At 39.3% G+C, this 27298-nt stretch overlaps 1 protein-coding gene across 2 annotated transcripts in view; it reads right to left on the reverse strand.

Annotated features, from left to right (window-relative positions):
* LOC136886502 (F-box/LRR-repeat protein fbxl-1) overlaps positions 1-26809 on the reverse strand; it is a 47269-nt gene extending 20460 nt beyond the window's left edge. For both annotated transcript variants that reach the window (XM_067159317.2, XM_067159318.2), the window contains exons 1-2: positions 26602-26809; positions 20133-20184 (exon numbers count right to left, since the gene is read on the reverse strand). The gene's annotated coding sequence lies outside the window, so the exon portion shown is untranslated. The remainder of the gene's footprint in view (positions 1-20132; positions 20185-26601) is intronic.
* Positions 26810-27298: the final 489 nt, after the last annotated feature.

The raw sequence follows: 27298 nt of genomic DNA on the forward strand, positions 1-27298 counted from the left end.
ACAGGAAAGACCTAGGAGTGGGAAGGAAGTGGCCGTGGCCTTAATTAAGGTAATCCTGGTGTAGAAATGGGAAACCATGGAAAACCATCTTCAGAGATGCCGACAATGGGGTTTGAACACACTGCCTCCCGGATGCACGCCCCTAACTGCCCAGCCAACTCACCCGATAAAATCAATTTAGTAATCTAACATAATACAGAATAGCAATAATTGTAATGATAATGTAAAGAGAAACGCCAGCTCACACCAAGTAGGAGCTCTCTGACTCAAGGTTGCTGAATATATCCTCTTTATTGACTTCAGTGAGCTGTGATTGTTGGATCGAGAATGAAACCTTTTTTGCTCCCAGATTTGAAAGCAATTATGTCAATATGTCTTGTTCCACTGTCAACTGCGAGGCCTTCACATACTAGATACCCTTACGCACATAGTGTATCGGCCAAGGAAGACCACATGTGATGGTGTCCGGTGTTTTGCAGGCATTTGCCGAATAGGCAGATCCTAAGACGTGTGCCTCAGTTTCAATCTTGCCACATCGTCTGCAGTGGTTACTTTTAAAGCCCTAAGCATAATTTGTACAGTGAAGTGATCGTGCATTTAGACAGCAAGTCCACGACTTCAGTTGCAGTTTTTTAATGTCATTTCTGTATTTTTCAGCAATTTATCACATGGAAGAAGAGAGACAGCACTTCAGCTGATGCTACCCCAACATGTGATTTACAATCATCTTACGGCAATTATACGCTTCATTGCGTGGCATCGATGGAGTTAACAAAATATCTCAACAAACAATACTATCGAATTCCAGCAAGAAACAAGCTAGTCGTTCTGTTTATATTCTGTGTACATCATGGCGTCTACGAGACAGCAAAGATAAATGTACCTTTTTGACCGATTCACACATTATTGATGCACTTGAGAATTATGACAGTGATATTACATTTCTCTCAGATATTTCTGAAGAAATTAAGAGAAAACTGGTCGAAGAACTATTGGCGGAGAGAAAGTCTGCACGAGGATCACCTACCTGATGCGTGTGGAAGGCTGAACAGGAAACAACATTTTATTTATTCTAATGAGAAAAGCAACACAAAGGACTGCACAGTGTGTTCAAATACGTAAATCAAGGGTGACTAACGGGAAACTGCGTACTTTCATGAAGCTTGTGAAGAGAAACCTGGTGTTCATTACAGGACTAAAGGTGTAGGTGTGAAACAAATCAGCCCTGTATTTAAAGTTTAGTTGTGCGAGACTTGTAAAACTTGCCGACCTACGTTCTCTGTTTAAATAAGACCGCCAAAGGGAGAAGAAACCAGCAAGAATGGACATCAGCCCGAGGAAATCTTTATGGTAACAAGCACGAGTAAGCTATTTCATCTCAATGGTCGTGTGAACTCCCGCTATTGGTGTTCATGAAGTCCCTTGTTATGGAGGATGGCACTTCCAGCATGTTTTAAAGGTAAGATCACACACAACCAACCAGCTGAGGCCTGCATTGGATCAAGAATTTTTAACATCTTCAACACACAGTTCTGGCCACAAGATCCACTCGCTCCAATATAATACGACATAACGTTGTATTTTACGAAGATGGTTTTCATATGTATTATCTATTGACTTAGTGTCGTTTTTATGCTCACACCACTCTTTTTACGTATTGAACATTACCACATTGCACTCAGCATACATTTCTCTACATACGTTGGCTACCAATGCCGCACAAAGCACCCAAATCTATAAATTTTAGGAGTGTCAAAGACTGCGAATTTCTTCTGCGAGACTTCTCAGCTTCAGTTTTTTATTTTTATTTGTGACTAACAAGTTGTCAAACTTATACAAATTACATATTCAAACCTGGACATTTAGCATAAATATGCTTTATATTTTAACTTGTTATAGACAGTTGTAATTATGAGGATCAATTTTGTGTGTTTTAACTTTAATGTGTATCTTTGTATAATGACCCTGATTGGCTGATGACGACGTCCATGGATGTTGAAACCGGTACCATAAATAAACGAGGTGATTTTAACCAACAACACATCTTGTACCATCTAACTTATTGTTTTTGTAACTTGGGAGCAGTCGCCAGAACCACAAACAAATCAGAACACGATCACATGCCGTGACACAAAGCAATTATCGCACGAGTTACCTCCACCAGAAGACAGACGTACTACGGGCAGGGATGAACCTAGAACAGATTTCCAGGTCTATGTGACATAAGTTAACAAAGCGTGAAGCTCCATAAGGATCCTGATGGCGATGAAAACCTGAATTATTAAAATGACTGTACAGGAAGGAAACACTAGATGATTTATCATTTACTAGTATTATAAGTGATGATTTAAAATTGTCACTGCATCTTTTAAAATATCCCTATAAATTGTTCCAATATTGTGTGGTGGATTCCAAGTTTTTTTCAGTATATGCCACGTGTGCCTCTGCTTCCTAATATCAGACCCACTCTCTCACTCAGACATGGGATGCTCTTCTTTTCCTGGTCAACTTCCTTGGCCTCGGATAAGTCTCTTTCAAACTGGATGTTTGGGTCAAGAATAACACTGGTTGTGCTCTTCTATTGGATCCCATGGAAGAGTTACAGTGCCCCGTGTTCCTTTGCAGCAGTACCACGAGTTCTTTCTCTCCACAGTGTGGATTGTGCCAGGAACTGCTCGAACTGCCAAGATGTTGCGCAACATTTTGAGAGCATTTGCCCCTTCAGAATCTGACAGTCCTTTCCTGTTACTTATCCAGAAGTTTCGTTTAGGGCAATCGTCTTAAAGAGTGTAGCGTCCAAGTGTAGAAGCTTTGTTCTAGTAGTAGTTTATGAACTTGCCGTGACTTCTGGCGCACCCTCTACTGAGCAGACTACATTTCTGTCTTGAGTCCACTATGGAGTGACTTACAGTTGTCATTCCTCTGAAGACTGCGTGACCACACAATAATCATAATATAATATCACTTGGTGGTCGAGAAAGTCCACGCTTTAACAATGAGGAAGTTCATTTCAGAAATGAAAAGCTTCAGACAGTATGGCGAGATAAATCTCAAGACTTTAATCACCATTTTGATAAAAATCCATTCATTCATTTTCATACAAAGGATTAAGGAGTTTGCGAGGTTCCAGGAGAAAGAAACGAAGTAAAGGAAATCTGTGAATCTCGAAGGAAAGGAGCGGAAGAAGTTACTTCCGTGGCCGATAGCGTTATTGCTTTTACGTCCCATGAACTACTTTTACGCTTTACTGAGATGCTCAGGTGCCGGAATGTTCTCCCGCAGGAGTACCAGAAAATCTACCAACCATGTGACCTTGCTGCGGTGGGGAGGCGTGCGTGTCCCAATGAAACAGAGAGCCGAGCCGCAGGTCGGTATCTGTTGAGAGACCAGACTAACAAATGGTTCATCGAAAGGGGGGATAGCAGCCTTTCGGAAGTTGCAAGGGTGGCAGTCTATGGCCTTGTGATAATACACAACATGGCTTAGCTGTGTTATTACTGCTACATGGCTGAAAGGAACAGGAAACTACAGCCGTAACTAACTCCCGAGGACATGCAGCTCTCTCTGTATGAATCATGTACTGAGGTAAAATATTCCAGAGGTAAAATAGTCCCCCATTCAGATCTCCGGGTGGGGACTACAAGAGAGGGAGTGATCATCAGGAAGATGGATACTGACATTCTGCGAGTCGGAGCCTGGAATGTTAGAAGTTTGAATCGTTGTGGTAGATTAGAGAATCTGAAAAGGGAGATGGATAGACTAAAGTTATATGTAGTTAGTATAAGTGAGGTATGTTGGCAGGAAGAACAGAATTTTTGGTCAGGCGACTACGGAATTATCAACACAAAATCAAACAGGGGAAATGCAGGAGTTGGTTTAATAATGAATAAGAAAATAGGGCAGCGGGTAAGCTACTACGACCAGCATAGAGAAAGAATTATTGTCGTCAAGAGAGACACCAAACCAATGCCTACCACAATAGTGCAGGTCTATATGCCTACTAGTTCAGCGGATGATGAGGAAATCTAAAGAACATATGAAGAGATAGAAGATGTAATACTGATTCAGAATTATTTGATAAGATAATCAGCTATGTTGGAAATGATATGGAAAGGAATGTGATAGTAGCGGGTGATCTCAATTTACCAAATGTCAATTGGGAAGGTAATGCGAATGACAGGAAGCATGAAAAACAAATGGCAAATTAGTTAATATGGGAAGGGCACCTGATTCAGAAAATGATGGAACCAACTAGAGGGAAGAATATTTTGCATGTGGTGCTGATAAAACCAGATGAGCTCTATAGAGAAACTGAAGTAATAGATGGTATTAGTGATCACGAAGCTGTTATTGTCGTAGTTAAAAATAAATGTGAAAGAAAGGAAGGTATTAAAATTAGGACTATAAGGCAGTACCATATGGCTGATAAAACAGGCATGAGGGAGTTTTTAAAAAGTAACTATGATCGCTGGAAAATGGTAAATAAAAATGTAAACAGACTCTGGGATGGGTTTAAAGCAATTGTTGAGGAATGTGAAAATAGGTTTGTTCCTTTAAAGGTGGTAAGGAATGGTAAGGATCCACCATATCTAGACCTGGGATTTTAAGGCAAATGCCTATTTCGTTCCTTACGAAATAACATGATTTTTGTTAAATATGTTGACGTTTCATGATAAATCCCTTACATTAAAAGAGTTTTATAGTGCCCTAAAATGCCTATTTGGACCTTTAGAGCCTATTTTACTATTTTAGTGCCTAAAATGCCTATTTTCTATATTTAAAATAAAATTAAACTTCTGTAATTTTTACAATCACCCAATGGACGCCCCTGGAACGAGCAGAACAGCAGAGGGTGGGTTTTTCGCAGAAATGTCATTCTTCCCAGACAGCTGTCACCAAAGGAATGCTGAGTGAAGGGTGGAGGTGGAGGATTAGCTCAGAAGAACAACGAGCAGGTAGTAAAGGACGTACTGTGTTGAGTGACGGGGTGAGGGGGGGAGATTATCTAGGAAGAGCAAGGAGCAGGTAGTAAGAAGGGACATTCTGTGTCAAGTCTCCAGTGAAACATCTGTTTAAGTGAATATAGTTCATCTTGCCTAAAACGAAATCATCTAAGAGTGCGCTTATACAACAATGGCTTGTACAATTTCCAGAGATGACTTTTGATGGCAACATTATTTTCTGCCAGTACTGCAATAAACAGGTATGTGTATATATCGTAAATTTCATATTAATCTAAAACTAAGGTTGTGATATTGGCTCCTCTAATTAATTGTAGAGACCTAGTCCAGGTGACCTGGGTTCGATTTCTAGTATCGGCAGTAATTTAGAAATCTATGAGGTCTGGAACGGTGTTGACCCAGCATCATGAGGACAACTGAGAAGCTACAGTGAGCAGGGGTCACAGAGGCAAGGCAATACGGCTGAGGGATGTATCGTGCTGACCACACGCCACCCAATATCTGCAAGCCATGAGCTGGGCAGCAACCGTTATTGAAAGCCAAGGCCCTTCGGGGACTGTAGTGTTCTTGTTCTTAATGAACTTTAGAGTAATAATGGCTTAATTTAAATAGTTCAAAATTACACATTTTATTCAATAGCTCATCTTTTCTATTCATCTTAGTTTCTGATTGACATCACTTTATCATGTTTTAGATTTCACATGAGAAAAAATGCCACCTTCAGCAGCCATGAAAAGTAACATTAGACAGACTCTGCTCACACAAACTATATCTCCTACAACCCATAATGATTTATATGCTGATATGTGTCGAGCCCTATTTGGAGCAAATATCCTCTGGAATGCTGTGCATAATCCTGTTTTCTGAGATTTTTTTACAGAAATACACCAAGCAGCACATCCCATCAGCATCTACATTAAAGAAAGCTACTTAGATATTTGTTACAATGGGGTCATTTTGTCAATCAGGGAGGATATTCAGGAGTCTTGCATATCGTTATGTGTGGACGAAACCACCGACTCTGTGGGCACGTACATTGCTAACCTTATAGTAGGAAAACTGGAACCCAATCAGGCATCTACCGCTCACCTCCTTTGCTCTAAACAGCTTGAGAAAGTCAATAGTCAAAGCATTGTATACTTCATCAACAAGGGGTTGCAATTATTGTATCCTGGGAGTGTTGATGATTCTGAAGTCCTTCTCCTTGTCTCCGATGCTGCTTCCTACATGATTGCCACTGCACCTCTCCTCAAAACTTTCTATCCTTCTTTAATTCATGTTACTTGCATGGCCCATGCCTTGCATAGACTCACAGAAACTGTTAGGGCCGAGTTTCCTGCAGTAAATACTCTTATTTCAACAATGAAGAAAGTGTTCTGTAAGGCTCCATCAAGAATAGCCATCTTTCGAGAGAAACTCCCCTCTATTCCCCCTCCACCGCAGCCAATCATCACCCGTTGGGGTTCCTGGATGGAAGCTGCCCTGTATTATGCAGAACATCTTGAGGAAATCATGACTGTGATAGGCAATTTGCCTTTAACGGACAACTCTGCATGTGTGTCGTCTGTCGAAGAGCTGTTAAATGATCGTTCCAGTGTTCAGAGAGACAGTGCGTATATTCAGACAAATTTTTCATTTCTTCCAGTCACCATTACAAAAATGGAGGAAAAGGGAAACAGTCTCAAACAGAAATTTTCTCTAATTGAGGAAGCTGAGAATAACAGACAAAGTGCTAGGGGCAAGGTAGGGGATAAAATAAGAGACAAGTGGTCTATTGTACTGCAGAAGAACCCAGGTTATTCAGTGCTGAAACGGGTACATCAGGTAATGGATGGGGAAAAGGTAGACTTACCAAGTGAAATTGAATTGAAAAATGTAGGTAAATTTCCCTATGTTCCTCTAACATCTGTGAGTGTGGAGCGCACTTTTTCTGATTTCAAAATGATTTTAACAGACAAAAGATACCGCCTTACTGTGGAAAATTTGGAGAAGATTATTGTTATGTACTGTAAAGCAAACTACGAATGAAAGTACTGTAGGAATGTTCCTCACAAATACTAAACACATACTCCATTCGCGTTTACACCGTTATTGGATGCCTACAGTGCTGTAATTGTGTACAGTGATTTTAGTATTAAGGTTTTAGATCAGTACTGATAATGATATATCATATAATCCATAAGTTTTTTGACACATGACTTTTTTTATATAGTTTTTGATAAATGTCTTCTTTATTCTGTCCTAATTTTGCAGGTATTTCGGTTAAGAATAGGGATACCACGTTTGTTAAAGTAAAAGAGTATAACATTACACTTTAAGTGTATATTGTAATATTTTAAAGTCATTTCCTGCCTATCCACACATTTTAAAAACATATTTTAAGTGCCTATTTTCTCTTTTAAAAGCCTATTTTAGGCGCCTAAAACTAATTTTTTAGAGCCTAAAATCCCAGGTCTAATTATAACAGAGAAGTAAAGAGACTAAGAAGGAGGTGCAGACTGGAAAGAAATAGAGTTAGAAATGGTTATGGAAGTAGGGAGGAATTGAAGGAACTTACTAGGAAATTGAATCTAGCAAAGAAGGCAGCTAAGGATAACATGATGGCAAGCATAATTGGTGGTCATACAAATTTTAGTGAAAAATGGAAGAGTATGTATAGGTACTTTAAGGCAGAAACAGGTTCAAAGAAGGGCATTCCAGGAATCATTAATGAACAAGGGGAGTGTGTATGTGAGGATCTTCAAAAGGCAGAAGTATTCAGTCAGCAGTATGTAAAGATTGTTGGTTACAAGGATAATGTCCAGATAGGGGATGTGAGTAACACAAAAGAAGTATTAAAATTTACCTATGATAACAATGACATTTACAGTAAGATATGAAAGTTGAAAACTAGAAAAGCAGCTGGAATTGATAAGATTTCTGGGGATATACTAAAGGCAATGGATTGGGATATAGTACCATATCTGAAATACTTATTTGATTATTGTTTGGTTGAAGGAGCTATACCAAATGAATGGAGAGTTGCTATAGTAGCTCCTGTGTATAAATGAAAGGGTGATAGACAAAGCTGAAAATTACAGGCCAGTCAGTTTGACATGCATTGTATGTAAGCTTTGGGAAAGCATTCTTTCTGACTATATAAGACATGTTTGCAAAATTAATAACTGGTTTGACAGAAGGCAATTTGGGTTTAGGAAAGGTTATTCGACTGAAGCTCAGCTTGTAGGATTTTAGCAAGATATAGCATATATCCTGTATTCAGGAGGCCAAATAGACTGTATTGTGATTGACCTATCTAAGGCATTTGATAGGGTAGATCATGGAAGACTACTGGCAAAAATGAGTGCAATTGGACTAGAAACAAGAGTGAATGAATGGGTGGCTATATTTCTAGAAAGTAGAACTCAGAGAATTAGAGTAGGTGAAGCTTTATCTGACCCTGTAATAATTAAGAGGGGAATTCCTTAAGGCAGTATTATTGGACCTTTATGTTTTCTTATATATATCAATGATATGTGTAAAGAGGTGGAATCAGAGATAAGGCTGTTTGCAGATGATGTTATTCTGTACAGAGTAATAAATAAGTTACAAGATTGTGAGCGGCTGCAGGGTGACCTCGATAGTGTTGTGAGATGGACGGTGGACAATGGTATGATGATAAACGGGGTTAAAAGTCAGGTTGTGAGTTTCACAAGTAGGAAAAGTCCTCTCAGTTTTAATTACTGCATTGATGGGGTGAAAGTTCCTCTTGGGGATCAATGTAAGTACCTAGGTGTTAATATAAGAAAGGACCTTCATTGGGGTAATCACATAAATATGGTTGTTAATAAAGGGTACAGAGGGTACATGGCGTTCGTAGATCTAGAAAAGGCATTCGATAATGTTGCTTGGTCCAAGCTATTTGAGATCCTGAAGGTGATCAGGATCAGATATCGAGAACGAAGAACGATCTGCAATGTGTATAAAAATCATTCTGCAGTGATAAGGATCGAGGGCTTTGAAAAAGAAGCAGCAATCCAGAAAGGAGTGAGGCAAGGTTGCAGCTTGTCCCCCCTCCTTTTCAATGTTTATATAGAACGGGCAGTAAAGGAAATCAAAGAGAAATTTGGAAAGGGAATCACAGTCCAAGGAGAGGAAATAAAAACCTTGAGATTTGCTGATGATATTGTTATTTTATCCGAGACTGCACAAGATCTGGAGAAGCTGCTGAATGGTATGGACAGAGTCTTGTGTAAGGAGTACAAGATGAAAGTAAATAACTCCAAAACAAAAGTAATGGAGTGCAGTCGAACGAAGTCAGGTGATTCAGGAAATAAGGAAATGAAGTCTTAAAGGAAGTAGATGAATATTGTTACTTGGGTAGTAAAATAACTAACAATGGCAGAAGTAAGGAGGACATAAAATGCAGATTAGCACAAGCAAGGAAGAGCTCACTTCAAACATTGATATAGGAATTAGAAAGATGTTTCTGAAGACCATCGTCTGGAGTGTGGCATTGTATGGAAGTGAAACATGGACGATAACTAGCTCAGAAAGAATGAGAAAAGAAGCATTTGAAATGTGGTGTTACAGAAGAATCCTGAAGGCGAGATGGGTAGATCGAATCACAAATGATGAGCTACTGAATTGAATTGATGAGAGTAGATAGATTTGGATAAATTTGACGAGAAGAAGAGATAGAATGATAGGACACATTTTAAGACACCCAGAACTTCTGCAATTGGTTTTTGAAGGAAGTGTAGGTGGTAAGAACAGTAGGGGCAGACCAAAGTATGAATATGACCAACAGAGTAGAAGAGATGTAGGATGCAGCAGTTACATAAAAATGAAAAGATTAGCACAGGACAGGGTGGCATGGAGAGCAGCATCAAAGCAGTCACGTTGGTGACCAACCATATTTCGAAAGCTGCATTCGTGCTATAGAAATTGGTGTCATGAGATTATATTGCTTTAATGTTTTCTCTTGAAATCCTTAAACTTGGTCTGGTACGATTCCGTGCCCTAAGGCCGAGTCTATTACTTTCTCTTTCCGCTTGGTGGGGCCATGCTGATTATTGGTGTGCGCCGCCTTGTGTAAGATGGACGTGTTTTCACTCCGCTCTGGGATATGGTTCCTATCTATGATATGGAGCCTGTGTGAGGGCTCGCCCTCAGAAATCATCTTAAACTTTTTCAAACAGAACGTTCTCTTATTTATTTACTTTTCTTCTGGATATGGTAAAGTACTAGTGCCTCTACGTGAGTAAACTATGGTAACGTGTTTCTGCAGTTTGAACCAACATGTAAGTCTCTTCACAATTTTATTCCTTTTGGCCTCGGTATGTGTAATTTGAAAGGTAATTACTCTTTATAAATTATAGAGCACAAGAGGTTTTGCCTGAATTTCAGTGAAATGTTTTTCTGCCACATTCTAATTCCAGGTAATAAATTTTTTCTTGTAGTGTTCATTTTTCATTATGTTTTTGGGATTTCTTTCCTCCTGTGTATGTACCATTGTTGTACTTGTTTTCATATTGGTGGTTGCTATGGACGCTCGATGTGTTGTCGTTACCATAGCAACCGGCTGGGTTAATAATAATTATTATTATGGGGTGGCTCGCGGTCTTTGCGTTGGTGGTCTCGACATCTCGGTGGTGTATTAACTTGTTTTCCTTCTTTATTTTTCTGGGGTTGGTTTTTCTGCCCTCCTGTCGGGTTGTATGTTTAACTATGTTTTCTGGCAGTAAGACATGAACTGAATTCTAGTGGAATCTCTGTGATGGTAGTTGGTACTGTTCAAGTATAATAATAATAATAATAATAATAATAATAATGAAAGTAAATTAAATTGCTTGAAACTATGGAAGAGAATAACTTAAGCAAAGAAATTGTTTCTAGTGGATTGTAAAACAGGTTACTAACTGCTCAAGTTTTTTGGAGGTGTTAAAAAAATAATAGAAAAATCTATTATTTCTTTTTTTCCTTCTTGTTTGCCAAACACTTTAAATTAATACATCACGGCTTTATTTGTTTTAATTGGTTTATGGTTTCATTTCGAGGACGTTTATTTATTTAAATTTTATACTAATTAAGTCTCCCTTTTAACCTTTATTTATTGAATAAAGTATTATGTACCTTGTTCTCAATGAACCTCTTGTTTTCTTTGGTAGTGTTAAAACAACTTATTGCCATACCAGGGGTTATTTGGGTCATGGTCTCTGAGAAATGTCTGTCTTAACTAAAGTAACGGTAAGTGTTTGATATTAGTGTGTTATTTTTGGTGTTGCCTTTAACTTTCTTGCCTATGATTAACTTCTGCTGCTGACAATCGGTACGGTGGCAGAGACTGATGACTCAAACAACAACAAATCTACCAATGCAAGGCTGACGTATTTCAGGACCTTCAAATGCCCGCAGCCTACTACTTCTTCGGCTGTTGGAGAGAGGGCAACATCTTTGTGTTATGCTGAACCTGCCAAATTGGGGTCAGAACACCAGCGCTCTATCGTGTGATAATGATGCTTGTTGTTTAAATGGTCATAACATTTAGGTCATTGGCCCCTAAGGAGATGATATGTAATGATAATCATCCACTGACCAAAATTCAAAAGTTGATGATGAACATGAATGTAAAATAATCAGCGGATCCAACTCACAATTCCAGTATCAATCCACTGACATTGTCAACTCATCTCTGCACACTACCACAGCTACGACACTGCTGTCAAACCTCCACACTCTTCATGGACGTTTCCAGTGCTGTGAGTTATGACTTCCCCTCTCCAACTGGCCTATATAAGCAGCTCACTTTGCATTCTTCGGCTGTTGGAGAGAGGGCAACATCTTTGTGTTACGCCAATGTAAATTTTCATATCTGTACGGGACTTATTTTTCAAACATGAGGTATTGTAAACTTCATGACTATGTTCTCAAGTGGTTGTACTCCATTATGTATCCACAAGGGAGAAGCTAATTCCTTTGTTTGGAGCACTGTTTTAAGTTATGTGACAGTGAACTTTCTGTGTGTCAATACTCTCAAAAATTTCTGGTTATCATTCTTCTACTGCGTAAGTCTTACATTGCACTTGCTGACATTTATCTGTGTTACATCCAGTGTTTGCTGAAACTTGACATTGAAATAGTGTGGTACTTTATAGTCAGGTCAATTATTATAGTATGCCTGGATTTTTTAATTTAATAATGCTGATCTTCATTCATTCACCTATTCTACTGTTTTTTCTATCTTCTGTAATTCCTCTTTGTACAGTTGGTCAGGAAACATCTGTTCTCTTTAAAGCATGTCATTGTAAATGTTATTAAAATGAAATCCAAACTGTTACTATCACCGAGCTTTGCAATAATCCCTTTGTGGTTTGTTATGAAAATTGTTCTATTCTTTCGATATTCTGGTGCTGTACTATTCTTAACTTGTTCTGTCCTGTGTTTCAATTTATCTAAGTAGTGGTACTACTCACAGGTAAAGCAGACCTATGGTCTTTCTCACAGTATGGCACCACTCATAGGCAACACAAATGCATGGTGTTTCTCCCTCATATAGTGGGTACTATTCAACAGCCAACGCAGACCCACGGCGTCACTCATATAGTGGTACTAATCACAGCCAACGCAGATCCACAGCGTTGCTCATATAGTGGTACTAATCACAGCCAACGCAGATCCACGGCGTCGCTCGTATAGGGGTACTAATCACAGCCAACGCAGACCCACAACGTCGCTCATATAGTGGTACTAATCACAGCCAACGCAGATCCACGGCGTCGCTCATATAGTGGTACTAATCACAGCCAACGCAGATCCACGGCGTTGCTCATATAGTGGTACTAATCACAGCCAACGCAGATCCACGGCGTCGCTCATATAGTGGTACTAATCACAGTCCTCAAAGACGAGGCCATTTACTGCATGTGATTGCGTACTGACAATAGGAAAAACGGTAATATATTTGTCCACCTAGACAATACAATTACATTTATTAACAATTCTTAAGTTTCAAAATTGTTACACAGCTACATTACATAAAGGGATGAAATGTACAGGTTATCTAAGCAATCAGAATGTTACATCATAATTCCTACATTCTTAAGTGACAAGAAGTACATGTGTTAAAAACAACTTGAGAAAAATGAGCTGAAAAATTAAATTGAATTTGTAGTACTTAGTATGTTAAAAAGCAGGTATAATCTTGCAGAAGTGTAGTAAAAATCACCCTATTTGGAGTTACATACGGTTCTTGCTAAAAACCAGCTTGCGAAGTTCTCTACTGTGAACATCAGCTTGTTATATCATTGTCAAAAACGAGGAATGAACGTTGAAATTTCAAATTATCTGCGACAGAAGCGTGATCTAAAGAGGAACATATTTATAATGAAGAGGAAAAGTCAAAATATGAGGATTGTCCATCAGCTGTATCTATTACTCAGTGCTCGCGCTGGCAGGCGGGACATAATGTTTAAAGGGGCCCAACAGCTAGGTCATCAGCCCCTAATGGTACGAGGTGAAACAAAATGAAATGATGTATCCACCGACTAAAACAAATACTGATGAATGCAAAACAATCAGTGGATCTGCATTCAGCTCACTAATTGTACTAATCACTTATAGACAACTCACAAGAAATGCAGACCTACCGGTGTGGTAAATTTTGTTTATTGTCAAAGTTTATAATTTCATCATATAAAATACTTCTTCAAAAATCTCATTAAGATTTAAAGCTGGATTACTCCAGGCAAATACTGAGGCTGTGCCTTAATTAAGGCCACAGCCGTTTCCTTCCTACTCCTAGCCCTTTCCTACCCCATAGGTGCCATAAGACCTGTCTGTGTTGGTGCGATGTAAAACAAATTATTAAAAGAAGTAAAAAACACAACGGTTCGATACTGTTTATTTGGCCAAGGCAAATTAAGATCAGTAGAACATGTTTTGTAAACATCATCTGCTTATCGCATAATTAACAAGGACACATTCTTAATATTAAAACACATGTTGAATCCATTAAAAAGTTGTAAATTTAATTATACTGAAAAGTGTGTGTATGGGCGCGCATCTAAATTCCCAACAGTCAAGTACAGGACAGTCACAAGATTTCTCAATGCAACGTTAGAAGCTCCCTTTCAGATACAATGACAACAAGAAGTAGAGTTCTAAAGGAAGACAACAAATAATAGTACACTCAGTGAATTGTAATGAGAGTTTTTATATAACACATGATCAGTGACAATGGTAAACTTTATAGTATAAAGCTATTGTTATTAGCAAGATATTTTAGTCAGAATTAGTTAATGTATCATATTCCCTTTCCGTCCATGATCACTCCCCTTGCTTTTTCCATGACACATACTTTTCAGTATAATGAATGTGTCCATATTAATTATACATTAATTACGCTTAAACATATTTAGCTGACAATGTTTACAAAGTAGACGAAACATGTTCTACAGTTTGCCTTAGGCAAATAAACAGTATCGAACCGTTGTGTTTTGTTACTTCTTTCAAAAATGTGCTGTATAATATTGACACGCAGAGGATTGCTGGATTAGCTCTCTAAATGAATATGAATACCCTCAACCTACCTTTCTGTAAAATGTCCGTATCCTAAGAATGATTATGGTCATCCATATCCTCGCTGATATCACAAAATCTATTCTATCTTTTTGTGTTGACGTGTTCTGGATAATAAATATTCAAGCTCCTGCCTTTCACATTATGCTTAACGTAGCAATCAACTAACATGTTTTGTGCATTAAACAATAAAATAATGTGTCTAATTAAATGGAAGTAAATAAAAACAAAAACATATAATACTAGCCGTTACCCACGGCTTCGCACGCGAGGATTTCGTAATTTGATAAAAATTACTTGTTTCTCGGTGTTGCACTAAGGCATTATCTGTAAATCCCTGAAGTATAAAATCTCACAGAAAAATTGCATTTCCTTTACCCCAGAAACTCTTTGCAAACGTTTGTAGCATTGACTTTTGGGGCTAAGATGACCAGGCTACTGGTAGACCTAAATCTGGAACATGCGACATGGAACTCAATAATACCAATATAAATGGTCCGTTACTGGACATTATAAATTTTCCAGCTAACTCATTCCTGGTTGTCAGCGTTTCACCCTCATGTGCTAGGCTGGGCTCATCAGTTGGTACCTAGCAAACCTACCAAGACGCTGGCCACGGAGGCCACTGCGTAGGCTAATTGTAGCCACCGGCAGTGCCAATGCACTATGGGAATCAACATCTATATCATGGAACTCAATATGCGAGAACAGTCCTCTTTTATGTAGGAAAAAAGTTTTCTTTATTTCTAAACAACGTTCCAAATACCAATTTTCACGTCTGTAACATGTTCAGTTTATGAGATATACTCATTTTAAAAACTGCCCCACTCCTTGGCTGAGTGGTTAGCATTGAGGTCTTAGGTTCACAGGGTTCCGGCTTCGATTCCGGGCTGGGTCGGGTTTTTTAATCGCGTGTGATTAATTCCTCTGGCTCAGGGACAGGTGGTTTGTGTTTGTCCAAACACTCTCCTCTTCATATTCACTCAACACGTCACATTACCAACCACAACAGCACACAATAGTAATTACATCCCTACACACGGGATTGGCGTCAGGAAGAGCATCCAGCCATAAAACAGGGTCAAATCCACATGTACGACACAGTTCGCACCTGCGACCCCAAAGGTGTGGTAAAAGCGGTAGATGAAGAAGATACTCATTTTAAAAGTTCACCTGCTTTTTTGTTCTTTTAACCCTCTTAAGTGCATTTTCAAAAAAAAGAAAAAAAAGTGTGTTCATGTATTTTTAAAGGAAATTCCAAGTACCAATTTTAACATCTTCAATTTCTGAGATATATGTATCCTCATATAAAGAATTCAACTCCTTCCTCACTTCTTTTCACCCCCCACCGCTTAAGTGGATTTTCTGAAAACAAACATTTGTGTCATTTTATTTTTAAAGGAGATTCCAAATACCAATATTCATGTCGGTAACATGTTAGGTTTTCGTGATATATTGTAGATAATCTCGCTGCTGTAGAATCCTGGAGCTAAGTTATAGATGAGAAAGGTTCCACCTTATCAGTACAAATTTATTTATACAAATATCTACAGTACCGGTTTCGACTCTTTACATGTAGTCATCCTCAGCTGTACACCGTTACCTTCACATAAATCAAATTAGTTGATTTGCCTTGTCCATAATAATAGTCATAATGATAGGATATATCTTACTTCTAATTGAGCATACATCAGGGTAAATTCGACTATGTACAATCTAAAATGTGTAGGTGAATTTTTTAGGCCTAAAATCATGTAAATGAGCTGTTATTAAAAGTACAATTACGTAAACACTTTTTTAAAAATATATGTGAAATATGTAAAATGTTGTCTTAAAATATACAGTTCAAGTAAAATCCGTTATAATAAATAAATAGGAAACATTTTGTTGGAATAAGTTTTCGTCTTGCGTACGTTGATTTTCTTCAATATGATGTGAAAATCATATAAATGGACTATTATTAAAAGTACAGTTACATAAATACTCTTAAAAATATATATAGTACATGTAGAATGTCATCTTAAAATGTGCAAATTCATGTAAGATCCGTTACAGTAAATAGGAAACAATTTTTTTAGAGTAAGTTTCCGGTCTTGCATTCGTTGATTTTCTTCAATATCGTATGGAGAATGTCTATGCTTTTTTGTAAGTGGTGCTTTTCTTTCTGCTGTATATTATGCTTATTCATTAGTTTATGGTTGACTTATCAATCATTAATAACAAGTCTGATGTATTGTCCGAGGTAGATGTGTGCAGCTGCGGTTGAATATGGCTGGAGTATTGAATGTAATTTCTATTCTGTGAGTGTCAAATGCAGGAAGGTGGGTCTTCTCTGGTCTATAAATGCCGATGGGTGTGATTGCTCATTTTAAACACCACTAACACCAGAAGAACACGACACAGTGCACGCTAGGCAGCCAAAGCTAGCGCATCACAACCACAAAAGCAATCACACATATCGGCATTTATATATAACGGTCAATACGGAAAATGAAACTGATAAATCAAGAATCCTGGAGCTGACGTTGCCATGGTTACGGCAGTTCATTTCTTTATCCGATTCCTAGAGCAGGGGTAGTGAGTGTGGTGCCCATATCTCCGTAACGGTTGCTTTGCGTCAAGGGGCTTAAATTGAGCTTTGTCTTGTCCTTGTACGACGAATCCGATATATTGCCTATATTAGCCTATTATTTTTATATTTCCTCCCCCCCCCCCCCCCCCCCCCCGTGCCCACACGATCGAATTGTTTTGAAAAGAAAATACAGTCCACGTCCCTCAGGGATAACGAATATTTACATTAGTAAAATAATTTTTAGAATCGGTCCAGTAGTTCGTGAGATTAGCCATTACATAGAAACAAACTTTACCTTATATATTAGTATAGATTCGTTCTCTCAATGTTTACCATCTTCCCTATACTATCATATGTACTGCTATGCACAGAAACAAAACAAAAGAAGCAAATTGCAATAACTGTTCCCTGTTAATGCATTCCAAAAAGTGACTGTGCTTGCAGTTTATACCTATCGCCCGTATACAGCACCTAGCACATCCACTACCTCCAGTAGCGATGAGCTACATTATTAACAGGTTCATTGGAAAGATAGCTGCTCCTTCACATTCTAAAAACAGTTGTTGTTGATGTGTTGTACGTTGATCTAGAAATGGGATCTCTGCGATGTCTACTTCCATTTCGTGGCCAGTACTGTACCTACACTAATGTGGTGGATTCTTCTGTTTAGCTAGTTGTGGTTGAGTGTACATGTCTGGCCAACGGTGTTGCAGAGGACGTAGAGTGGCCGCACGTTACTTCGGAGCCGAGCTCTGTGCTCAGGAGAGAAGAGAGAGAGTTTGAATCCCACCATCAGCTCTCCTGTTTTCTGTGGTTTCCAATTTTCTCTTCTAGACAAATGTCGGGACAGTTCCAGTTCACACGAGGTCCCACAGGGCAGTATTATTGGATCTCTATGTTTTCTTATAAATGATAAGAGTAAAGATCTGGATGATGTTATAGAGTAGTTGCAGGATTGTGAGCAACTGCAGGGAGAGATGGAGAGCGACAATGGGATGGTGTGATAGTAGCTCATGGGAAACCTAGGTGTTAACATAAGGAATGATCTTCACTGGAGTAATCATAATAACGAGGTAGTTAACAAAGGTTACAGATCTCTTCACACACTTATGAGAGTATTTACAGGTTGTAGTAAGGATGTAAAGGAAAGGGTGTATAAGTCTCTGGTAAGACCACGGTTAGAGTATGGTTCCAGAGTGTGGGACCTTCACCAGGTCTACTGGATACGAGAACTGGAAAATATTCTAAGGATAGCAGCATAATTTGTTCTGGAGTAGTGTAAAAACTAACAAACAATGTTAGGTTATGGTCCACCCAATCAATACACACCACTTTACAAGTGAAAAACTATTTAATTAAAAGCCATATTAAATATATTTAGGGACATGTTTCGTCTCGTCTCATCCCAGTCACGCGCAGTAGCGTGGCGAGAAGCAAGTCAGAGTGAGGTTCAGTCGTAAACCAGCTATAGGGAGTTTCATTTATCGTAAGCTTCACGTTATACATTTGTGACGGAATCTCTTTTCTTACATATCAGACGGTTTTAAACCCATTAATTTTTATATTTCTTTCTTTCCAGACCTTTTTAAAAAAGGAATATTCTTAATAAGTCATGAATATAGTGGTCAGGCAGCACTGGTCTTTGCCATATGACAGGCGATCTCGTAAGGTTTCAGATTTCTTCTACCAGAATAGTTCAATCTGAAAGAAGATTCCTTACAAGTTAAAGTTTTTAATGTTCTCATGTGGATTTAGCACCAATCCTTTTCTGAGGCCAGAATTTTGATCTCCCCAGTCAATACACTAAAACTACTGGATTCCAACAATGCCTGCAACATTTTCAAGTAAGGTTGTTCATACTGCAGAAAGATTGTTTGCAGAAAGTGTTAAACTACCTCATTAAATATGATTGTGTGTATTTGTTCTCCAGTGTTTCCTCAACAGTTCATAAAGGAACTTCTGTTTTATATACGAACAGCAACAATGGACATTGTATTCCATACGAGATGTTATGGCAGGCATGACAAAAGTTTCTGCAAGACATGAGGCCAATTTGTGTAGATGATGTGTGTATATATATATGTTTTGCGTTTCTCAAATAGTCCTTAAAAAGGAACTGGGTTCTTCCATTTTTTTTTCAATTTCTGAGCAATGGGTTTTGTAATCTACCAAGTGATTTTATGGCCGATGCAGTCGCAAACAGAGATGAGACATGTCCCTAAATATATTTAATGTCTTTTAATTAAATAGTTTTTCACTTGTAAAGTGATGTGTATTGATTGGGTGAATCGTAATCTAACATTGTTTCTTAGTTTTAACTGTAGTGATTCGATGAAGTTCGTAAATTGTAGAAAGGAGTAGTGTTATGGAAACGTTGCAAACTTTGTGCTGGGAAGTAAGGAGACAAGATGCTCAACTGTGTAGTATGTTATAGACGGTGATTCCCATAGCAAACCTGAAACATTTGTCCCGAATTAGTAAATTTATAATACGAATATAGTTGGTCTGTTATTGGACATTATAAATTTTGCAGCTAACTCATTCCTGGTTGCTAGAGGTTTCAAGCTGGAAGATTCATAACGTCAAATAACGGACGAACTACATTCGTATTACGTGGTATGTTTTGAGCTGTCATTGCAGAGTTGTCATCGAATGACTAAGTAGAATAATAAGCTTGAGTAGAAAAGATCATAATATGAAGATGAAGTTGGAATTCAAGAGGACAGACTGGGGCAAATATTCATTTATAGGATGAGGAGTAAATGACTGGAATAAATTATCAAGGGAAAGGTTCAATAAATTTGCAAATTCATAAAAATTTTTAAAGATAAAGCTTGGTAAACAATTGATAGGGAATCTGCTGCCCTAAATGCAGATTGATAGGCCTGAGCCGATTCCTTCCCAACTGCATTCACCATGATTGATTTAATCTTCATTGTCTCCTCAACTCTGGTCGTAACGACATCTCACGCCATCCCTGACCCCGTAACAAGAACTGGGACCAATGAGTAATGCACTCTACATCATTCCTTAGCACCCACCTGCTTGTTTCAGCAGTAATCGTCCATGGCCGGTGAACGCAGCAAGCTCCGTCTGAAATCAGAGCAACAGCAAGTATATGAGCTCACTGGGGCTGAAAACAATTCTCTCTTTCAGGATCTCTGGGGACAAGTCTGAAGGCTGCTGTTATCAACTTGAGCATGTCACAACAGGGAGCGATGATTCATATCAGTACTGAGAATATGTATGCAGAGTTTGGTGACATTAGCTGCAATGATGACGAAGCAGATTGACCCTTACTGGGAGGGCTACATAACAACTATTTCCAATGCTAAATATTGCTATTCTGCAATCCAGGGAACGTGCAAGAAGCGTGATTTCTTGATATCAAAGAGCTGGATCAGTGCTCCATTGAATAAAAAAGGCAAAGGTGGACCGGGCTTAATTCAAGAGGGGGAAGAAAACAAGCAAATCCATGACAAGCCACCAGAAGTGGTGAGTAAAGTGAATGCCCTTATCTCAGGTGATAACCCTGCCTCTATCGCACATAAGTTGAGGGTGTCTGTTTCAACAGACCTGCAACTAGAAAAGCGGCATAGGCGCCATAACACATTTCGGAACGTCACACTAACGCAAGAGAGCTGTATGAGGGCTATCTGGCAGGGGAGAGATGGAAAAATGTGGTGACATTAGACAAAGCATATGTGTACCTTAGTGACTGTAACAAAACATGCTCGATTAGTACCGCCGTAGAGACAAAAAGAAACTATGTATAAAGAATGCCAAGTTTTCCAAAGGGTTTCATGATCATCGCTGGATACTGCTATAGTGGCAAGTTGACCATTCACCGTGTCGCTAATAATGTGAAGATCCTATCAGGAAGAGGTTTTAACACCCATTTACAACGCAGGTATCCCAGCACCGCCAGGAGGATGAAAAATCAGGTACGGGTTCATCAAGATAATGCATCCAGCCACAACTCTTGCTCGAATCGTCTGTTCTTAGCGAGAATGGAGACGAAAACGGAATCCGTGCAATTCCTTTTACTGACATTCCGGCGAAGGCATCCGATAGATCACCCATGGACTTCTGTGCATATGGAATCCTAAAAGGAGCCTTAGGAAACAGACGTCCACACACTATCAATGGCCTGTCAGGAGGAGTGGCATAAGATAGACATAAAATGTCTGCTGCAATGTTGTTGGGCTATAGTTAGAAATGTTCACTTACCAATTGAGCATGATCGTTGGTGGAGACATCAAACATCGTCTCCGGAGATCCTCAATGACATTGGGCTTGGACTGGGAAGGAAGGCAGACAGAAGCACTCTCTTTGTTACTTGTGCTGCCATACGTTGTCATTCAATTTTCTAACTTAGGTATTTTAAGTTTTACTAATAAGGGCATCAAGAAAAGGAAGTGAAGGACCACAGAGGGCATCAATGTCTTTCATTTTCATGCCCCTTTCTTTCATTGACACCCTAATTTAAAATACACAAGTTAGAAAGTTGAATGTTACTGGTCTTGCTTTAGGAGAGGTACATCACTTCATTGTCAACTGGGGAGCAATAAAATGAGGTGCTATTTACTCGTTTTATCATGGGCCAGGACGTACTTCCTCTCGTACTTGTCTTCTGCGCTTCCTGCCATAAGATGACAACTGTTCTCTCTTAACACTACCAAGAAGGAAAATGACACTTGGAAGAATGAAGGCATCAGCAAAAGAAAAGCAAGCCGGGTTCAGGAAAGAACAAGGGAGGCTGGATAGGAGACTGACGCAGTCTTACACTTGGCCTGCTGACTCCTGCTCTAAAGACATGTCTGTAACAGAGTTGCACTCCAATTACAACAGACAGAACCTTTGGTCCAGCTTTCCATGGCCCCTTATGACAGGCAGCGATTGGGCCCCAGCCACAGGACAGACCTAGTGGTGGTGGTGGTAACACTAATCAGAGAGAAAAAAACGGAAGGGATCCAACACTTCAAAAACAAACATATCGGCTAAAGAAAGACAAGGGCCACCAAGGCCGTGAAAATAAAAGACTCCCTAGGATTCGCAAACCTAATATCATCATGGTCGAAAAAGAACAAGAGCAGACCAAGGGAGGTTGAATAACAAATATGAAAGTAAGGAGCCTGGCACAAGCAACTCCATACACGTAAATATTCAGTTCACCATGGAAATAGAAGTAGACGGAAAACTACCGTTCCTGAATGTGCTAGTAATACGTAACCCCAATGGGACGCTGAGTCGCGCAGTATACAGGAAACCCACTCACACAGACAGGTACCTACACACCTCGTCTCATCATCACCCATCACAAAAGCAGGCTGTCCTAACATCACTAGTGAACAGGGCCATAGCGATATCTGACGCAGAGCACCTTGAGGAAGAAAAAGAACATCTCACGGAAACCCTTAGGAAAAATGGCTACTCGCTCAATAACATCCGACGAGTCCTTAAAAAATCAGAAGAGAACAAAGAAAAGGCCGCCGCAGGAGAAAACAACGGGAAAGAAGAACTGACCCGCCAGAAAACAGCGATACTGCCATACATTAAAAATACTACAGACAGGATCGGCAAGATACTGGACAAATACAACATAAAAACTATTTATAAACCTCACCGTAAGCTAGCCCGTTATCTACCACCAGTAAAAGACACAATAGAATTACAGGCCCCTGGAGAGTATCACATTGAATGTAGCTGCGCAGCTTGTTATGTAGGTGAGAAAACGTCTAATCTCCACCCGCCTAAAAGAACATATCCGTCACACCAAGAACCAAAACACAGATATTTCAGCAGTAGCCAAGCATTCCTACGAAACTAGGCACGGAATATCATTTGACAAGACCAAGATCCTAGCAGCCACCCCTTGGAATCTGGAAAGGAAAATCCGCGAGGCTATCAAAATCAAGAAACATCCGAACAACATAAATTTAGAAGAAGGATATAAAATCAGTAATTCTTGGATGCCTATCATTCATAGTTTAAGACATACAGACCACAACATAAACACACAGGCCGAAACCCCATTACATAGCAGTGCGGGCAAGCCCCCACTACCTGGCCGTGACATATACTTTCCAGAAGTCTCGCGAGACAGATTACCTCGGATCGAGTAGGGGTATTTCAGTCGCCTTGACAAAGAATACTGCAATGTATTCGAAACGTCGGCAAACTGTACGTGATATGCGTACAAGTACAACACGGTTCAACCCGGAAATTAAATAAAATAAAGTGGAAACAATGTTAGGATTCAGCTGAGGGCCCCGTGGTCGCCAACCCACCCTCCCAAGTTCAGAGCCCCTGGGGCCCCTTTTAATTGCGTCTTATGACAGACACGGGTTACCTTTGGACGGAGGTAGCATGAAACATCATTGTCGTTACTGTGAAAACACCACCACCAACCAAGATGAATGTGGCATTTCTCTCATGCCTTCTTGTTCCTGACTTTCTTGTCTCCTATCCAACATTCTTGTTCTTTCACAATCACATCTTAATATGTTCACAACTCTTACTCTCGTCAAAGGGTCGGCCTTACAAGGGCTGCACCAGGAAATTGTGGAGAGATCCTTCCCTCTTTATAGCCATTACTGTCATCCTTTGACCAGACCAGAACTCTCTGAGCAGTCAATGATCCCTTAACGGCACCTCGATGTGAAGCATGATAAAAAACAGAATAAGCCTTCCGAGTATTTTCCGGCAGCTGTCAGTTAATCTTCTCAGTAAACAACACTTCCAAAGACAGTTGAAAGTAAGTTCATATTGTGCATGTGTTTTTGCCCCACTTGAACTCAAGATATGGGACTCACTACATGTGCTACTCTTGAGACTGTAGGGGAGACAGACATTATGTTGGCACCAATAGCAAACAGTGGCCAGTAAGCGAGTGCATTCTTTTCCTTGATCAATGTATTTGTGCATTGTAACTGAGTGAACTTCCCTCACAAAAATATTCTAAAAGCACATTTGAAGGTAGGTACATGAGCATTTAGTTTATACCTATGATTCAATTAATCAGTCACTACTGATCTGTTGCCCAGGTGGCAGATTCCCTATCTGTTGTTTTCCTAGCCCTTTCTTAAATGATGGCAAAGTAATTGGAAATTTATTGAACATATCCCACGGTAAGTTATTCCAATCACTAACTCCCCTTCCTATAAATGAATATTTGCCCCAATTTGTCCTCTTGAATTTCAACTTTAGCTTCATTGATCTTTCCTACTTTTAAAAACACCACTCAAACTTATTTGTCTACTAATGTCATTCCACGCCATCTCTCTGCTGACAGCTCGGAACAGACCACTTAAATACAATAAAACTAGTATGTTTTTCTTGTTTACCTACCTATTCAATACAATCAAGTCTTAAAAATTAGGACTTCGTCCTTATCAACTTGTTGAAATTTTACTGATTTTTATTCTACGGTTCAAATACTTATTCGTTTATCACATGTAACATACCACTTAATCGAGCCCAAACTTTGTAACATTTTTGTAACACTGATCTTTTCTTGGAAATCACCCAGAACAAATCAAGCTGCTTTTCTTTGGATTTTTTCCAGTTCTTGAATCAAGTACCGGTAATCCTGGTGAGGGTCCCATACACTGGAACCATACTTTAGTTGGGGTCTTACCCGAGACTTATATGCCCTCTCCTTTACATCCTTACTACAACCCGTAAACACCCTCATAACCATGTGCGGAGAGCTGTACCCTTTATTTACAATCCTATTTATCTGATTATCCCAATGAAGATCTTTCCTTATATTAATACCTAGGTACTCACAGTGATCCCCATAAGCAACTTTCACCCCGTCAACACTGCGGCTTCATGGCTAAATGGTTAGCGTGCTGGACTTTGGTCACTGGGTTCCCAGGTTCGATTCCTGGCAGGGTTGGGAATTTTAACCATAATTGGTTAATTTCGCTGACATGGAGCTGGGTGTATGTGTCGTCTTCATCAGCCTTTCATCCTCATCATGACGTGCAGGTCGCCCACGAGTGTCAAATCAAAAGACCTGCATCTGGCGAGCCAAACTTGTCCTCAGACACTCCCAGCACTAAAAGCCATACGCGATATCATTTACCCCATCAACACAGTAATTAAAACAAACTCACAACCTGACTTAACTTTTTTTTTCTCCCCCAATTGGTATAAAATGTAGCAGAGGACAATGCTGTATGTATTAAGCTTAAACATATTTTCAAATGTTTTATTAATTTATCTTAGGCCTTACAACTCACTTCAGGCCAAGAAATGCCACACAGCAACGTTGGTATTGGTGGTCATAATGAGGACGACTAATTACCAGCTCAAGTTGAAGGACAGGTCTAGTTCTATTGAAAGGTATGACCATGTTATTTGCACTGCACGGCAGAAGAAAGCAGACAACATTTAGTTTCAAGGGTGGTTAAAAAAAAAAAAAAAAAACATGTAGACAGGAGAGTTGGAGATAAAATACTTAAGAATATGCAGAGAACTGATGATTTCATCATGAATGAGGAAATACATTTTTAAATTCCTGCTGAAGAAATCATCTGTAATTTGTTGAAATGAGTGCCAACTGGAGGAACTATCTGAAGCAATAACTCTTGCATTCCCATTCGTGTTTTCAAATTGTAATTTGGGTTATTGAGACTTCACTTGCATTGCTTTTCTGTCTTTATTATATTTTTCTGCAGTGTCCACTGGTAAAAACTACTGGACAACGTACATCATGTATCAAATGAAATGAAAATCCACAGCCTGTTTCCAGTCATTCGACCGGGTTAGGAATGGAATGAATGAAGCTCCTATCTAGCGGTGAGGATGGGAATTGTGCCGGCTGCCGAAGCCTGTCGCACTTCTCTGCAGCAATGATTAAGGAATGACAGATGAAATGTTATTGGAGTGTGTTGCTGGAATGAAATATGACACGCAAAACTGGATTACCCGGAGAAAAACCTGTCCCGCCTCCGCTTTGTCCAGCACAAATTGCACATGGAGTGTCCGGGATTAGAGCCACAGAATCCAGTGTTACAGGCCAGCGCGCTGCTGCCTGAGCCACGGAGGCTCTCATGTATCAAACGCCTTCCTAAATTTAAAAAAGCATTAATTTGGATCGAATTAAATTTTCTTCCTTATACCCTGAAGACAGGTACCAATGAAATGATAACCAAGAACCTCGCGACTCTAAAACGGAAAAACATCTCGATGTAGGCTACATGTTCATTTACTGAATTGAATAAAATAGCACAAGAAAAATGATCTGAAGATGTACAAGTTATAGGCCTAAAGAACCATTTGTGCAAGCTATTCTAAAGTTCGAAGATCTCCATAAAAAGAAATTAGTTTAGCTCTATTTTAAGTTACAGGAGGACTCCTGGTTCTCGAGTAAGATTTTCTGTTACAAAAAGAGCTGCATATTAATGTAATGTAATGAAACTTCACATAATTACAACATTCTGGAGGTGCAAAAATTCAGGTTCCTCACAATAGCACTAAAATTGTGAAATCAAAACTCACTGTCCTTTCGCTGTAGGATCCTCGCTCGAAGGCAGAATGAGTGGCTGTCAAAATGTCTCGTAATAATGGGAGTAAATTGTAGCCTCTGATATCCATCAATTGACGAACTGCTGTCACTACCGGCGAGAATGGTATCACATTAACTTACTCAGCTGTAACAGCCAACATTTAAAAAATTCAGTTTAGTTTGGCAATCTATAATCAGCTGATTCCGTTGACAGCACGATGTGAGGAAAGCCGCACGGAGCGCGATAGTAGCCCGAGTACATAATACACGATGCGACCAAATTGTTCGTCCGCCATGTTTTACCCATTGTCCAACGATGTGATAGGGATCACGGCTGACTTGATGTCTCGACACGTTGTGCAGGCGGCGTACGACTGCACTCCTCTGTGGAAAAGGTATTGAGTTTGATTGCCGATTTATCTTACTTTAGAGTTATGGAGATTGTTACATAGGTTAATACTGTCATAATTATTACTCCTGTAGGCTACCGGTACTTGCGTTGATATTTGCCAAAACAAGGCCTCAGAAGGACGCAGAGCACAGTTTTCTGCGAAACGTTAAGAATTTCACCTTATTTTCTTGACACGGCACAAGCCCAAAAGCCTATACAATATCATGTCTAAATATGAGATTTCATAATCAACAACCAACAATATCATCAGTTTCTGACAATAACCGAAAAAAAATATG

The sequence above is a fragment of the Anabrus simplex genome, chromosome X (genome assembly GCF_040414725.1).
Source record: "Anabrus simplex isolate iqAnaSimp1 chromosome X, ASM4041472v1, whole genome shotgun sequence".
NCBI lineage: Eukaryota > Metazoa > Arthropoda > Insecta > Orthoptera > Tettigoniidae > Anabrus > Anabrus simplex.